Raw genomic sequence first — 17,732 nt, forward strand, 5'->3', positions numbered from 1 at the left:
TGTACAAATATCCCAATTTCACAAATAAAATAAAATAGCCTACCATGTTGAAAGTCATGATGTGATTAGACATGTCCAACCGACATGAAAAATGGGATATGTGTTTTGATCTTGGTTTGGAACATTTATATAGTTAGTGATGATGCGAAAAGCTACAATATTATTTTACATAAACTTCACACGGAGACAGAATTCCCTTCTCCAACAAATATATTATTCACACACATTGACTTATTCATTTTTTACAAATATAATGTGCGAAAATGATCCGAATGTGCAGCTTTGACATATTGAAGATATTGAAGAAAGAGAGAGAGGGAGAGAAAGATAAAGATAGAAGGAGAGAAAGTGTAAGAGAGAGAGAGAGAGAGAAATAGACAAGGACAAAAACCTAATACGCACATTAAACTAAAATTCAGTGTATTTGCTTTGATAAATTCTATGAACCATATCAAATCAAATTTCGCAGGGTCCATAACTTAGTGCTGGTAGTAGTAGTAGAAGTAGAGGTTGTAGTAGTAGTAGTAGTAGTAGTAGTAGTAGTAGTAGAAATGATAGTGTTAGTCTCAGTAGGAGTACAGTAGTAGTAAAACCAATGATAATAATAGTAGTAGTAGTAGTAGTAGTAGTAGTAGTAGTAGTAGTAAAACCAATGATAATGATAATAATAATAATAATTATAATTATCATAATAATCATACTACTAATAATTAAAAAAAATAACAATATTATTTTTTGATGATACATACCAACTTTGACAGTTTCCTTCGTGTTTATAATAAATGTACACGCCGATGATGATGAGCACCAATATTGCAATGGCCACCGTTATTCCGATGTTTACTGGATCCATTGTGTTTCCATGATCAGGTGGAACATCTGTCATCGTAATAATGATATGAATACAAAAACATGCGTGCTTACGGTTGAATCATGACCATATGTTTTGATGACTGTAATGGCATTAAATAACGATATGCTAATATAGGAGGTCATTGAACGGTTAAAAGTTAAGTTCTTTGTGGATATAAGGGGGTGGTGAACGGCTCTCTCGTCTGTCATCTCACGACATGAAACTAGCTTGGGGTTAATCAAATCTCTTGTTAGTTACACTTACATTGCGTTTCACATGTTTGCGTGGCCAGCGTGGGTGTGTTTGTATGTGTGGGAGGGGTGTCTGTGATGTAGAATAGAAATGTGGCATGGATGAAGTTAATAGATACGATTTTTTTCGGCGTCTTACCTTCTAAAGAATATAGCATTAAATTAAACAAAATAAGATAAACGATAGTGACGCAAAATCAAAGTAGCAAAAAATGCAACAGAACAAAAGCAGCAAATAATCAGCAACACATCAACCAAATGACAAGCGTAAAGCAAAAATAAAGTTGAGTTACCGAAAATGAACTTAACAGTAAAACATATAGCTCGTTATTAAGTCACTTGTCATAATAAGACGAGTATCTCTCAGATTTGAATAGGCGCAATTATAGGATGTGGAGGGGCATCTATATGAAGTGAAAAGGAGTAACTACTCGTACATGAAAAGGGACACCTAGAGATTAAAAAGGGCACTTCTGAGAATGGATAATGGATCTTATTGCAAAGGAAAATGGGAACTTGTCGAAGGAAAACGGGCACGTTTTAAAATAAAAGGGGCACTTATAAGGGGTGAAAAGGGTAAGGGGCACTTTTACAAATGAATAGGGGCACTTCTCCCTCTTGTCCTCCAGGGAGCGCCGCCTCTGTTGTAGATTGTTTCAGACTAATCGGGAATCTTGTAGAACATCACGAGGTTGCTTCTTTTCTTTGAGATTACCTCTCGACCTGTTTTGTGCATTAATATATTTGAATGTCCTTGAATGGTTCAGTGGAAATAAGGTCCCGGGTGCACTAGGACTCATTAACGTTATCCAGAGTTAAGGGTTTCTAGGACAATTACCCCCTGGACACCACCAGTGGGGCAAATACCCCTCAAGGAAAATTACCCCCCCCCCCTAGGACAACTATCCCCTAGGACGATAACCCCCTAGGACATTACCCCCAAAGAAAAATCCCCCTGAAAATTACCCCCTCGGACAATAATTTTCAGGGAAGGGGGTGTAAGTGTCTGTGGGGAGGGTAATTGTCCACGGGGTTAATTTATCGGGGATAATTTTCCTTGGGGTTGGTTGTCCTTGGGGTAATATTACGAAGGGGGGGGGGGTGTTGTCCTTGAGGGGTAAATGTCCTTATCCGTAGTAAGGGATATATAAAGACTGATTAAAAAGCAGATATTCTCCTATATTAATCTTTTTCGGCCGGTGGCCCTAGGGAGAACATAGGGCTGTTCGGCTGTTTTAGCTGATCGGGAACACGCCCGGAAAGTTCAACTTAAAACCAAACTCGACGTCGAGCATTTCTTACTCGTCCGATTGTAACCGGCTGCTTATCGGCACACATCGGTCGATGTTTCACCGATGGGTCACCGCCTGCCGATTCCCCCAACGGCAATCCCACCGGGCCATGGCCTAGCCCTGCTTTCCGGCAGGTCAGCGGTCAGGCTCCCTCACATCCCTGCCGTGGGCCATGCGGGTGTACGACAGGGCCCCCGTCCGGCTCTCGCATTTTTGTCCGGGGTATATAAAGAGGCTTTGCCATTTTCATATCATTTCACATACCTTTACCAATCCAATAGAGGAGAAGTCGAGGAGAAGTCTAAGAGAGGAGAAATGCGCGTATGTCTCTCGACTAAATAATAAGGTCTGGTCTGTTTTTTACCATTTGCTCTCGAGAATTTTCAGTGGAAACAGTTCTGCCTGAATTTAATCCAAGTTCGTATCCAAGAATTTGCCCGAGCTATATGCCACAAAAGCATGATGTAAAACTAGCGCAAGACTAACGCACGAAAGACTAGCAATGTTGTGCAAGCCTCTAACATAATTTTCGTGATACAGTCGTAGGACAGTCTTGCGACAGTCGTAAGATTATTGGACTTAAAGAATTCTTCAGCTATTCACGACAAGACCATCGCAAGACTGTCGTATGAGAGACTCATGGCAGCCACAAGACATAGATGCCACCAACAAACAAAAACCGTCGGAACAAAAAAGGTGAATGTCCAATTTTGCTTAACGAAGGCAGGTCGATGCCACGATGCTCAAATTTTTGTTTTGGTCGATGTTCCACCGAAGATTGTAAGATGTTAAGGGGGTCATCGCCCCCTAATAAATTTATCGTCTGGTTACCCGCCGATTGCCTGCCGCGACCCACTGGATCCTGCCCGGTGTCTGGGCGACCCCTGCTGTCGGGCGGATCATCGTCCGGCGTATTTATAAAGGCTTCGCCTTTTCAATCTCATTTCACACACCTATACGACGCTACAGGTTCAACATTGTACTTGCTGCTTTGGTGGCACAATAGGAAAGGCAGCCACAAAGACTAAGGCGGCGAATTTGGAAGATGGTGGGTGATGAGGCTACGGGCAGTATGAAATGCTAATAAATGAGTCGTTCCTGAGGATTGAACCGCAGATGTTCCAAGAGCTGTTAGATCGTGTTGGGCAGCGTGTAAGCCAATATTTATGAGTGAGTAATATTTATAGAAACAAATATAAATACATTGAATATGTAATAGTAATTTGCATTCTGTGTTTAACATTTCTGTACAATTCATTTCTTCAATTTAGGGATCACGCTGCGCTTTCTGGTGACAGGAAACTCCTATTATTCCCTGGCTTTCGTCATCCAAGTGGCACACGTACTAATTAACTGTTTGTGCCCACTGTGTGTCAAGCCATTGTCGAAGAGTACGGAGAGGTCTTCAACACACCCTCTACATAAGACGAGTTGCATCGCGTGGTCTAGGCCTTTGCCGAAAGATAGACATTTAGGGGGCAATAGATGGCAAGCACGTTGCAATCATGAAACACAGGAGGAGCGACACAGTGTACTACAATTACAAGGATTCTTTTCCATAGGGATACCGGATGTTGTGGATGCAAATTGCAAGTTCCTCTGGACTCTGACTGTGGGATCTTCAACAGGTCTCTACTGGAACTGTCGTGACCCCGACCCAATCCCAGCTGGGGACGACACTTTCCTTCTGAGCTGCTATCTACTCAAGCTGTACCAAAATAACCTCGACCTGGACCATGAACACAATGATCGTCAGCTGGTCTCAGGGGCTTGGAGAGACGTGGCAGTGATGCAGGAGGAAGAAAACGAGGCCGGGGGACCACGTGCTACTACAGAAGGGAAGAGACCTCGTGCCTAGAAGGAATAGCGGTTGTTAACACCATACGTTGGTCAGCCGATTACCATATATAGGAGGCCAAGCGTATATCATCCGATGTCCGACTGGTGTCCGCCCGATTTCCGGCCGACGTGTAATTTTAAGCCGGCGCACAGTGGGCCAGGGAGGAACCAAAGTGCGCCAAAACTCATGTTTGGGGATTTATTTTTTATAAATCCAGAGGAAATGTTTGGATTTCCAGGGATTTTCGCTTAAATTTTATTACCAACATTTTCTCTGATGTCTAAGCTTTAAGTTGATACCAGAATTGGCTGCCTGATTCTGCCCGTTATTATGTTAGAGCCGTTTTCCTAGCAACATTGCCCCGAAAAATGTGTTTATTTTGGTCCGCGGTGTCAGAACAAGTGTCAAGCGCCCCCTCGCGCCGTGATTTATGACTACGAATCCTTCATGATTCATCCGCGGACCCCAAAAACCCACATTTTCGGGGCAATGTGGCAAGGGAAATCGGCTCTAACATAACAACGGGCAAGATCGGGCAGCCAAATTTGGTATCAACTTGAAGCTTAGACATCAGAGGAAATGATGGTATACACCGCGGAGATCTAAACATTTCTTCTGGATTTATAAAAAACATGGATAATTAGTCCATTTTTCAGTGAATTACCCTATAATATATCATGAAGATTGTGTTTCTATTAATTTTAACCCATTCATTCAACGAAATGAACTATCAGGAATATGTGAGAGCAATTTCATATCAATAACTTAAAAACTTCATGTTGAATTGAAAGATTTATAAAATAAGTCACTTTTGCACTAAAACTGTGAATATGTAGGATTTTGCTGTTTGAAGTAGTAAATTTATACCCTTATTGTGCATACCGGAATTAAATATTTCACTGAGGTATTCCTCTATGTATTACCTTTCAAATGGGCAAGAAAAAAATTGAAAAAAATAAATCACCCAAACTTAGTTTTGGCGCACTTTGGTTCCTCCCTGGCCCACTGTGCGGCGTCTCGCCGATCACCATAGACTTATCGGGGGTTCATCGGAAGGGTGTCGGCCATACACCGTCCGACGTTTACTCCAGAAGTTGACCGCATGTCTGCCGTTCGCCCGCTTATCCTGGAGTTACCCAGCGGACCTCTATAGGTATTGGGCGGCGCCCATTCATGTAAAATCCGTCACCTGATTACTCCACTACCTCTACATATCACACGATGCCCCAATATCGGGAACATTGTCCGATGTCCGGGTTAAATGTCGATGGCCCTGGCGCTGTTGGAGTCCGTAAATTCTGGCGAGTGAAGAGAGCTAGAAACGAGGCGCTTGCGCCGAGGGCCTCTTAACAAGTGATCTGAATTATATATTCATGAGACCCAATTTCGTACTGAATTATGCATGAAAGCCCCGGGAGATAGGCGGACGGTCTCACTCTCACGGAGGAAATCCACACAAAGCGGTATATATTACGTCATAGTAGCTCTCTCTCTGATTGGATGATTTTCACCGAACTTCAGTTGGGTCGGAATATTCGCCAATCAATGAAAAACACTTGTTAAGAAGCCCTCGGCGCAAGCGCCTCGTATCTGGCGAGCGAAGTGAGCAAGAATTTACGTACCCGAACAGCGCCAGGGCCATCGACAAGAGGCTAGGTTAACTGTGACCTAGGCATTGTGCATAAGGCCGAAGTGATATACATTACCACGTGTACTGTCCGCGCAAAGTGGAGGGTGTGCCAAATTGTGTAAATGACCAAACTGGATGCATTCAACTAAAACGAGATAGGTTAGGGGAGCAGGGATATAGGGAGGCTAACAAGCTAAAACGGATGATCTCGAAAGCGTTTAATCCACCGACTATGAATATGTTTTTGAATAATTAAAGAGACTCCCTTGTGGGATCCTATATTCTATTGGTTTTTATAATATTTAAAAGTTTAGACCCCAAAATTACCTGATAATTGTGACATTTTCTTTTCGCTCTTTTGTTTTTGTTTGCTTTTCAGAGAATGTTTCCTACTGGTGCCACTTGCCCCCTTCAATGAGTCCTGAGTTAGTTTTTAAAATCAATGAATATCTACTTTAATACGGAATACCGTCTCTAAAGCGCTTGACATATATATTATTATTGTTATAGATCGCAATGATTGTTTTCTTTCCATTGGATGATGGTGTGCATACGACTTGTAAATAAATGTAAGAGAAACATATAAGAAAAATTGAAAGAAACGTTTATAACTTTTAACGTTTAAACCATAAAAAAGCTATGGTTTAGTTTTGCTCTGAAATGGGGTTAGTGTTTTAGTACCAGATTTTATATACTAGCTCTTATGCAGTGATAATGGTATCGAGATGGCACATGATAGGTTTGTATGATGTGAACCAATGTGCATTTGGATCACTATAACATGATTTCTTCCTCACCAATTGGCGTAGAAACAGGGTTGTCGTATATTCAGTGGAAATCATGGTTGTATATACAATGTTGAGGTATAGTGTTGAAACTAAAATCATCAACAACAAAAAATAGTAACAAAATGATTACAAGACGGCAACCTATACTATTCTAAATTTGAAACGATTCAAAGTATAAATTTGTGGAAGTATTAAACATATCCTTTGCATTATTTTGTTCAATTGAATGTTTGTATATGAATACAAATTATGTACTATAAAGCCTATATGCTTCCTTTGAAAATAAAAGTGGCCACAAATCAAATTGCGTGACGCTTTATTAGGTGTACAAGATAATTCCGTTAACGTGACCTGTTGAATATGTAAACACAAATTATGGGAGTAGTTCAACCAAATATCAAGTCACACTAATAAAAATATATACATTCATCTGAATGTAATACCCAAAATAGTATATTTATAGGAAACCAGTAATGTAGCTGCATTTCACGTGTAAGTGTCCCACATTGTAGCTAAAATACAGGTCAGTATGTCCCTCACAAGTTTTACTCATCTGACATCATTATTTTGATCAAAATGGCGACTCCCATGGGAGAATGGCTATCTGGGAATCTGAAACTTTTTATATACTGTTTTCCTTGCTAAATAATCAAATACAAGTAATTTTACGATTTTTAAAAACTCGGTAACAATTTTGAATATGATTATCAGCTAATGATCGTCGGGTTTCATTCCCCTTTAACACAAACTTCACTGTGAAGTTATAGCAATCTTGTAGTGGACCTGGGAACCATATTTATTGTTTAATAAAACTTTTTAAAGGTAGTTGTCAGCTAAACTAATTAGTGAAAGATAAAATGGAATGGTCACGCATTTCAAAAGGGACTCTGATTGATGATTGCGTTTTAGATAGGAAGGACTGCCTTTAAAGGGGTGTAGGAATCATCGAATTTACAGACATTGATTGAATAGACCAGCTCATAGAAACAATCTTGCGCATGGGCAGATAACGGTCTTATATCAAAATTGTACAACCGACCGAGACGAATATTGGATACGTGCTCATAAAATTTATGTAATCATTATTCAGTTATGCAATAACGGTACATTTTATGGAATACTAGTGAAGTATTCTTCTCAAGAAGGCAAGCAAAACGTATTTATGAAGCACCTCCATCACTTTGGCAGTGATTATTCTAAAATGCACAAAGCAGGATCGATGTCTCCATCTGTGGATTTATGGGTGTCATAACACTACTACAAATTGGTCTATCACATGCTTAATATTATAAACAATGAAAAGCACTGTACGTGGACCTGCACAAAAATGTGGCACCAGACTGTGGTCCAAATTTTGTACTTAGTTATAATCATATCTCTAATAGGAGAGTACTTCATGAACAATATTTGTCAAGGCTATTAAAATCACTATTAGGCGTTAACACAAAACGATGTTGTATTTCCTTTGGGACCGACCCTAAAATCTTAAAATCTATGGTCGGCTTTTTAATAAAAAGAAATTTCTCATAGTTTTGTTTCTTTTGTTTTAAATGGGATATAAATGCATAAAATCATCAAATGATTCACAGGTAGAAGCCAGCGAGATTCGGGCGTCGCTCCCCGGCGGTTTTGAATTTTTGGGGCGATGGTCGCTGTTTTGAGGGCATTGCAACATCTCTTTTTTTTTTAGGCCTTACTTTATGGGAATAAAACGAAAGAAGGTAGTCAGGAATAATTTGTTTGCCTTTTCTAGAAGAAGTACTTCTCTTGAAGTAATTAGCCTACGAGTACGGTTTTATTAGTGCATGAATGTCGTTAAAATAACGAAAACGTACGTGAACCATCATCCAACACTGTAGATGTACCAGTTGGTAGTGAAACAAATCAAGATATAATTTTTCTGGAGATGTCTTTAAACAGACACAATTAAATACAAAATCTTGTTAAAGGTTGTAACTTGGTAGCCTATTTGTTTTAATCTTTTTTCAAACCTTTGTCTTTTTTTGTTTTCCAAATGAATTTATGTATAACGGCAGCATTAGCTTTCTCCATGAAGAAAAAAGAATGAATAAAAAAAGTGATTTTCCATTTTTTAATTTTAAATTTTTGCATATCCATATTTGAAAATGTACAAGTAGTTTACCGGTTTATTTTTATTTTAGATATTATTCAATTAAAAAATGATTTTCTTGCAGTAATGCAGATTCCCCATAAGAATTATTCATTTTTGTTTAAAGACCAAGTGTGGTATAAATCATTTTATGGTAATATGTTTTTGTGTGTAATCGTCAAAGATAATCATTTTCTTAAAATAAGGCTTTCCAGAAATATCAATTTATTTCCAATGCTTTGCTCCGTCCTAAATAGATTAGAACTGTATATATTATGTTATATAATAGGCCTATTACAAACTGCAACCCTGCGTGTAACACTTGGTATGTTTATTTTTCTTCGTACAGATTCTAATTCGGATTGTTGTATCAATGAACCGAAATGAACGAGCATAATAACAATAACGTAGGTACAGGTTTTAACAAAAGGGAGAACTCTCGATATGCGAAAACAGTTTACAAAAATAAAGTGTTGGCTCTCGTCACCTACCAACTATTATGCAAACTGGCTTTGAATCGTTCCATACAGGATTCAATGGTGATGACCCCGGCACACACCGCAGGGTTCCATTTTCTTTCAGACTGTATCCATCCATACATGTAAGATGAACGATAGAACTAAACCACGTGATCTTAGAATTCCAAGATCCACCAGTCGTGTCATTCAGCTCCTCACAGAAACCTACAGAAGCTATAAAGAAGAGGTATGAGATTTATTGAGAGAAATTTATCAGATTTCTTCAGAGGAAGGTTGATAATGAAATTTAATTATTTTGTGAACATTTTAACATTTTAGATGAACGATAACTATGGCATATATCAAAGTTCTCCAAAAAAATCCACGACATACTGGGAATTTTATTACAATGACATGCATGCCTCAATAATAATAATAATACATTTATAGAGCGCAGAAACTATTCAACATTAAGTATATATTCTACTGCGCTACAATAGCTCCTGATATGCTTACATTTACAGTTAATTGAAAAAGATGTGCTTTCAATTTTTATTATAAGAAATTCACAGATTGTGATTTCCTGACTTCAAATGGTAAGTTATTCCAGAGTTTCGGGGCTGCAGAAGCAAATGCTCGATCACCTAGCTTTACTTTTGTTTTGATAGATGGGATCTGCAGCAACAACGTATCTAGGGAACTACGCAAGTAGCGATTGTGTCGATTAAGTTTGAAATTTAAAAGTTCTTTGATATAAGTTCTTCAATACAAAATTACAATTATCGGTTTAATTTCTAAATTTCTAAGATAGTTTTCATTTTATCTTTGCTCCATTATGGATATAATTTGATAGACGATACCAGTGTAAGCCTAGCACCAGGGTAAGGTTTGATGAGTTAAAAAACATGAACCTAAGGCAATGTCAATAGTCTTGTGCGTCACCTGTTGAAATGTGTGAACATTACTGTGAAATATTGCATTATCCTAACATGATTTCTAAAGCTTTGCAATATAGTTATGAAATTGGTCTGAAGTTTATTTCCTAAATTTTTGTCTCGATCGTATCAAATAAATAATGCCTGCATGTGCCTACCGTCATAAACTAACATCTTTGATAGCGACGTTGTTTCTTCACTGCACTTCGGTTCATTTCCCAACTGGACCCCGGAAGATGGGAACAAACACAATCCGTTTGATTCATAATAGCGATAGCTAGGATATCGTGGGTTTTACACAAATAAAGACAATGTGCAGTCGAAGAGAACTTAAAATTGGAGACGTTCTGTAATGTCTTGGTGTCGAGTTTATAGCATCCTTTATATCCGGGCTCTGTGGGAAAAACCCAACAAGATACTTTAATGTAAAAACAAACACACAACAAGCACATCGTAATACGCAAACCCTTGTAATGATGAAGACGGTGTCTAAAAAAGGCACGTGTATTATTCCTTCTCTGTCTGTCTCATTCTCTCTGTTTCTCCCCCTCTCTCTACCCCCTTCCTTCTTTCTTGATTTGATTTTGTTTGGCAATCAGTCACAGTTGACTATTTTTGCCACCCACTATTTTATGAATTATTTATGTATATATATATATATATATATATATATATATATACATATATACAATTACATGTCATAAATGACTCTTTTTAGGATTTAAGAGACGGCCGGCCTAGCAAGTTGTACGTACTTGTGTTTATCTCTCTCATAGAGCCTTTAATCAAGGCGTTCGTGGCTGTTTTCATCTGCTGAAGGCCTAATGCAATAGCATCGTTTCCATGGAACCAGACTGGGAATTTTGAACTTTTCTAATGTTTAGAAAATATATATTTATGTAAAAATTCTACTATAGTATTGCACAAAAAAACTAATCAACAATTAAAAGGAAAGTTGAAAGGATCATAAGCAATAATCCCCACTTTTTGTCCCTCTTGTTACACCCTAGGGGATGTATGTATCTTATTATGATCAGGACAAACAAGAGACATCTTGACTTACCATGACATATTATTTTGACGACCTTCTCAGACGAGCACATTGAATGCTCAGCTGTGCAATCCACCAGACGATATGTAGCTGTAGAAAAAAAGTTATCAAAACACAGATAAATCTATTATAGTGATGTGCACTGGGAGAATATTTTGGAACAATGTGTCTTTTTGTAATCCTAGTGATGATTTGTATATTCTATTAAATAAGGGAAGAAAAAATATATACGAACAAGGGTTGCAAGTTGGAGCTCTTGTACAGTTGTCTTGATCTGAAGCACATGTGGAGTTCTCGTACGAGATCTCCTTGAACCCAGGATAGCCAAGTTCTCCACAAATCACCTCTGCCACCCTCTCGGTTAAGCGGTCTCCACAGACTCTCTTCCATTCACCAGATTGTGTGGGCAGCTCGAGAAATCCTTCTGCTGGTGAAGCACCGTCCATTAAACGGCCAGAAAAAGCGTCTAATGAGAAAATAATAAGAAAGTAGTATTGCACCCCTTCAAAGAATTGACTTAAGGTGAAATAATTATGCCAACTACAAAAGTGAATTTAAGCCTGAATGAAACGAACAGTGCGCTTTTATGACAAAAATAAGACTTGGAGAGACACCCAGCCCCCCCCCCCCCCCACTCAGTGTTATTTAGGGTACGCGTATGCTTGTACCCTCTTTTTGAAAAGACCCCCTATCTGAGCACTGCCAACATTTCCGAACCCCCCTTTCGCGGGCTTTTCACGGGCTTTTCCTGCCTTGGAGACCCCCCTAAATCCGGAACGCTGCTCAATGTACCCCCTATCTCAGGACATGCAGACCCCCCCCCCCCTCTCATCTCAGATAAGCTGTCATTACTGGTTGGCACTTCTTTAAGTTCTTCTTGATCATTTTGAAGCACAATTTTTTTTAGGGCTTCAATATTACACCATATCACAGACACTGATAACATGTAGGGCCTTGCATCTCAGATTTAACATTGTTAAACGATCCCTTTAATACACAGCCAGGATAGTAGACCTATTACTAATGCAGCTGTGCCTGTGTGTGAATTAGGGTAGCCTACACTACAGTACAAAACTACATAGGTCTAGATCCAAGTCCCACATATTCATTTTCATGGGTGTAGGAAAATGAGTTTGAAAGTGTTACTATTGCGATCAAACTATAGGGCAAACTACTCACCTGAATGTGCCACCCTGTGAGCCACAGGTAGACAGCCACAATATCCACAACGAGGAGACTGTGGGTCCTGCTCAAAGACGTCCCAATCATGACAATTTTGGCAGGGCCCACGCCTCATACCCCATCTTGATGCGCCGGCTGCGAATATTTTTTTTACACGCTAGCCTGGCCAGTTTCCCCGTAATACTCGTAAAAGTGCGCTGGTGGTAAAGCCTACACATAGGCATGCACTACCGCAGTTTAACTTTGGTTGCTACAGGGATGAGAGTTGCTCTCTAGCAGACACGAACGAACGAACGTTCAGCTAGCTAGCTGAACATTCGTTCGTTCGTGTCTCCTTAGATCAAGATTAATGTAAAGTTCCGAAATTAAATTAAAATAAATTATGTTTTTGAATTCCATCACCCGATGGCTGCGATTACCGTCTCATTTTAAGGGCTATGTCTTTATCTGATGATTGTCATGCATGATATCATCATGATATGCATGATATCATCATGCACCTCGCATGTAGGCTGCTAGACTAATATTAGTCGTTTCCATGGTGTTTATCATAGAAATGGCCAGGCTAGCGTGTAAAAAAAAATTGCGCGTCCGGCTTGATGCAGAGCCTAGGCCGATATGCATGCTGAGCGTGCAGCTAACGGATGCGCCGTACGGCTAGACTATACGTTCTGTTGTTATCTCTCTCTCTCTCTCTCACAGATTTTGAGAAGTCCGTACTGCCGCCGTACTGGGACGTGAGTGCATGGGACTCAATGTTTTTACTTTTCATAATGAAATAATCCTGAATCCTGAGCTTTCAAAACTAGCAGGAATTTCTGAAATCTGATCGCGGGATTCATCAATTTTTTTATGTTCAACTTCAAGATATTTTATAACCCCCTTTTTTAATTTCAAAGAGATGAAAGAAAAACACCCCCTTTTTAAAGAAATCTCCAGGTGAAAGTCAAATACACCCCCTTTTTTTACATTTCTCGGGCCGGACTTTGTCGCACGAAAAGTACCCCTTTACCGGACATTTTGGCAACACGCATGCGGTCATTTCGAAACCTGAGTGGGGGGGGGGGGGGGGGGGGGGGGGCGGGGAGAGACATTAATTATAAATTGAAGTTGTGATAAACAGTGAAAATACGTGTACATGTTACAATATATGAAATCGTACAAATTAGGTTAATATTTACAGAATGCTCTTTCCTATCTTGATCATACGAGTGAACTTACTTGAAAGTTCGTTACACAAGACTGAAATGTTGAATCCTTTGCTTCTGCCATTTCTAGATGAGGTGAACTCAATATGGAGAGTATGCCCTGACATCAGATATGGAGGGAATTGCATATCCTCGCCTGTGTAGGGCTTTTTAACATGATACATGTCCCAAATGTCAATGTAATCATAAGGATATTCCAAGTTAAAGTCATTAAAAGTGACGAGGATCCTCCTATTAGGAGGTGCTGTGATGGACCACTCCTCGAATGCATCATTGGGGTAAAGCGAAGGATAGTTCGGGGATGTAAGTATTATGCTCTTTGTGCAATCCAATGTCTGATCTGTGTAAGAAATTAACAAAAAGTTTTGTGTCAAACATTGCGAAATTCATAATTCGTGTAACCTGCATTAAGCCTTATATGAAAACTAGATGGACCTTCAACTGTGCGCAGTCGAAAATGATGCCTCCGCCATAGAGCCATTTTACAAACCAAAACAGAAGCAATTTTTAAAATTCAAATTTGATTGTAATCCATTAACAGGTTCTCAGAATATCGTGATTACTAGCTATTTTACAAGTTCATGTATGACCCTTTGATCTTTGACCTCACGAACCTAACATATTATCAGTTCAATGGCTCTGCAAGATACATACATGTTCAGAGTTTGATAGTAATCTGTCCATCGGTTAATGTGATCACAAGCTATTTTCGCATACATAATGAGCCCTGTGACTTTTGACCTTTGATCTCGTGACCCAAAATCGAATCAGTTCATTGGCTCTGCAAGATACACACATGACCTAAGTTTGACAGAAATCCATCAATCGGTTCTTGAGATAATGCGATCACGAGAACGGGACGTACTGACGGACGGCTACTTCGTAACGGAGGCATAACAAATTGTTACTATTGTTCCTTCTTCAACTCAAAGAATTTAATTTAGAAAAAGTGAATAAGTACATGGCAAATGACTTTTAACAAAGTTGAAATAATCATAAACTGTTTACAACTGAGAGGTCTTTATTGTTTGAGCATTGAACAATTTTCTTGTGAATAAAATTTGGAATAAATAAAGTTCTAAATCTGGTTATTTGGATTTTTGGTACGCACAAACAATTTCGTGAGCTCACCCCAAATCCATACTCGTAGAAAATAATAAACTAAATAAAAATACCTTAACCACTTATATACTTGCAAAATATTTGGCAGATCTGAACCAAACCTTTTGCTAAAGGGGAACAGTATGATTACAAGGATTTTTGTTATTCTTTATGTGATTTTACAGACACGTTTGAAGATTCTATTCACATTATGTATTGTACATTTAATAAATTTGTCAAAATATCTTTAAAAATACTAAAAAAGCTTACTGGTGCACGAAATCAGAGTCCAAGCGCTCCATGTGTAAAAGATATACAAAATCAAATAGGATTCCAGTCTGTGGAAAAAAATAAGGCATAATATGAAAGTATATTATAGGTTGCAATTTCTGTAAACATTGGAATTTTAGAGAATTGAAAGTGGAAAATTGATTGCCTAATGAAGAAATTAAAGGAATAACTACCTAAAACAAAGAAGCAAAAAGTATGTAGAGCTAGAAGGTATAAAAATCTACCCAAAATTACTTTATGTGACATTCAATAGGTTGTTATCTCAATTTTTTAATGTTATTTATACCCGGTTAAAAAAGCCGAAACAGTTACAAGACGGACTTCCATTAGGGCCGTATGAAAGAATGTAAATACATCAAATAAACATATCATTTGTAATAAACAAAATTACAATGGTACATCAAAGTACATATTTAAAACAAACAAGAAATAACAAGATTAAGATAAATAATAAAAAACACACACAATAGAATAGTACTGCTGGAATAGAATATATATATATATATATATATATATGAATAAAAAATATCATGAGTGGCTGAACAAGAGTACTGTCAATAGTCTACAAAGTCCAATTGGTAATAAGAATTGTTATAGTTCAAAAAAACTGCCGGAAAGGAATTTATAAAATTAAGAATAATCAAATGTGGCTGGTCAAGATACTGCAAATATTCAAAATCAAAATTGAAAATAAGAATTATTATAAGTTCAAGTATATATATATATATATATATGATTACCTTAAACAAAAAAAAACAAAAAAATATCATTACAATTAAGGATATGATTACAATGTTTTAAGTCAGTAAAGGAACACTTGAAAGTGAGGTAAAATAACAAGCACAAAAGACAAAACTCTATTATTTAATCATTGTGAGATAAAATGAATTGAAGCTATATTATATCATATGGAAATTTAAAAGTACCCGAGCAGATGCATACACAACAACATAACTTCAAACAACACAAACATGGACGCACCAAAAATTAGAAGGAAACATTCGAAAGTTCATAGATATATTTGAGCATAGTATATTATATATATGATTATACATTGGTTATTCTGTTGTACAACTGTACTTGGTTTGTGCAGCTTGCACTTCGTGTGGTAGTGAGTTCCATAGCCAAGCGCCTCTGTACACAAATGTGCGTTTGGTTCAATCCGTTTTAGGCTGGATGTTCTTAACACACAGATTGTCACTTCTCGTATTATGTGGCTTCTCTGAACGAGAATTTATTAATTAAATAAGAAGGGGCTTTTTTGATAAGTATATTGAACGTCATTAAAGCGATATTTTCTTTCTTTTTGTGTTCAAGCGTATCCCATCCAAGTTTATTAAGGCTGTAGCTTCCCAACAAATCCCAAAGGATATTACTTATTATTCGAGCTGCCCGATTTTGAATTTGGATTTTGAATGTAATAACTCCGATGATAGACTTCTTTTTAAAATTAACTTTTTTTTATTTTAGTATCTCTCATACAGATGACTTGTAATTTGTAAACCAATTAATTGTGCGTTGTCCGATACCATAATATTTTAATTTTTGAATTAGTAAATCAAAATCAACTGTGTCGAAGGATTTCTTTAAATCTATCATTACAGAGCAAACCACTTTGCCTTATTCAAAGCTTTTCAGCCATTCAGCTGACGAATTCAGCAATGCAGTGGCCGTTGAGTGCAGTGGCCGGAAGCCAGATTGATATACATTGATTAGATTATTACTATTCAGATAGTCATATAACTGATCAAAAACTACACGTTCTAGTACTAATTTTGATATCGGTCTAAAATGTGTGGGTTCATTTGTTCAACCTTTATGTAAAGCACTTACTCTTGCTATTTTCCATTCGTAGTAATAGAGGTATTTATAACATGTGTTAAAGTTACATTAATACTGGGAATTGCCAGCTTAATCAGTTTCATCGGTATCATATAGTACTTTGTCATTTGACAGGTTCAACAATTGTTTTTTCACTTCATCCATGGTTACTGGAATAATTTGAAAGATATTGGTCAGCGTATGCGGTAAGAATTGCATATCTACATTTATATTCCTCGTGCACTGGATACACCAGCAAGTTCATTCAATTTTTGTGAAATTATTTTCGTGTCATGAATTTCTTCTCCATCGGTTTTTAGATATTGAATTTTCACATTTTTGTTTTTGCGTTGTATCGGCATGTTAAGATTTGTCCATGTTCTCTTAACATTGCCATGTCAGTCTATAATATTTTTTTGAAATATTTTCTCATGTTTTTTTCCTATTTTATAATATAACGTGATTCTTGCTTTTTCTGAAACCTTTCCAATTCTCACGAGTATTATTTCGCGTTGCAGTCTTTTTCAACTTATACCTTTCATGAATAAGATAAAAAAAATCTCCATTTATTCAGGGTTTCCGATCTTTCTTGATACGACTTTTCCTGACCGGAGCATGGAAATTACAAAATGTTGAAAACTCTGTCTGAAATTCATGTAGCGAAGAATCGTCATCAGTTCATGTAAAAACACTTTGCCAATCAATGTTTCCTGGGTCGCCAAAAAAGTTATTTTCATTAAAATTCTTATAAGTTCTATATGTCCTATACACATGATTAGGAAAGGATTTGCGAACCGTACACCATACAATACATAAAAGTGAGTGGTCGCTTATTCCTAAATGAACGACGCTACTTTTGACCACTTCCATACAGTTAGAAGTATACATTAAATCAATAAGGGTAGACAAAAGCGATGTTAC

General features: G+C 37.7%; 1 long non-coding RNA gene across 1 annotated transcript; it reads right to left on the minus strand.

Moving 5' to 3' along the window:
• Positions 1-10,395: 10,395 nt before the first annotated feature.
• LOC115919954 lies at positions 10,396-11,567 on the minus strand. The gene is made up of 3 exons (XR_004062080.1): positions 11,444-11,567; positions 11,221-11,298; positions 10,396-10,551 (listed from the first exon to the last, which is right to left on the minus strand). It is a non-coding gene; the product is annotated as an uncharacterized LOC115919954 (long non-coding RNA).
• Positions 11,568-17,732: the final 6,165 nt, after the last annotated feature.

Source organism: Strongylocentrotus purpuratus, unplaced genomic scaffold (assembly GCF_000002235.5).
Source record: "Strongylocentrotus purpuratus isolate Spur 01 unplaced genomic scaffold, Spur_5.0 spur5_scaffold_7, whole genome shotgun sequence".
NCBI lineage: Eukaryota > Metazoa > Echinodermata > Echinoidea > Camarodonta > Strongylocentrotidae > Strongylocentrotus > Strongylocentrotus purpuratus.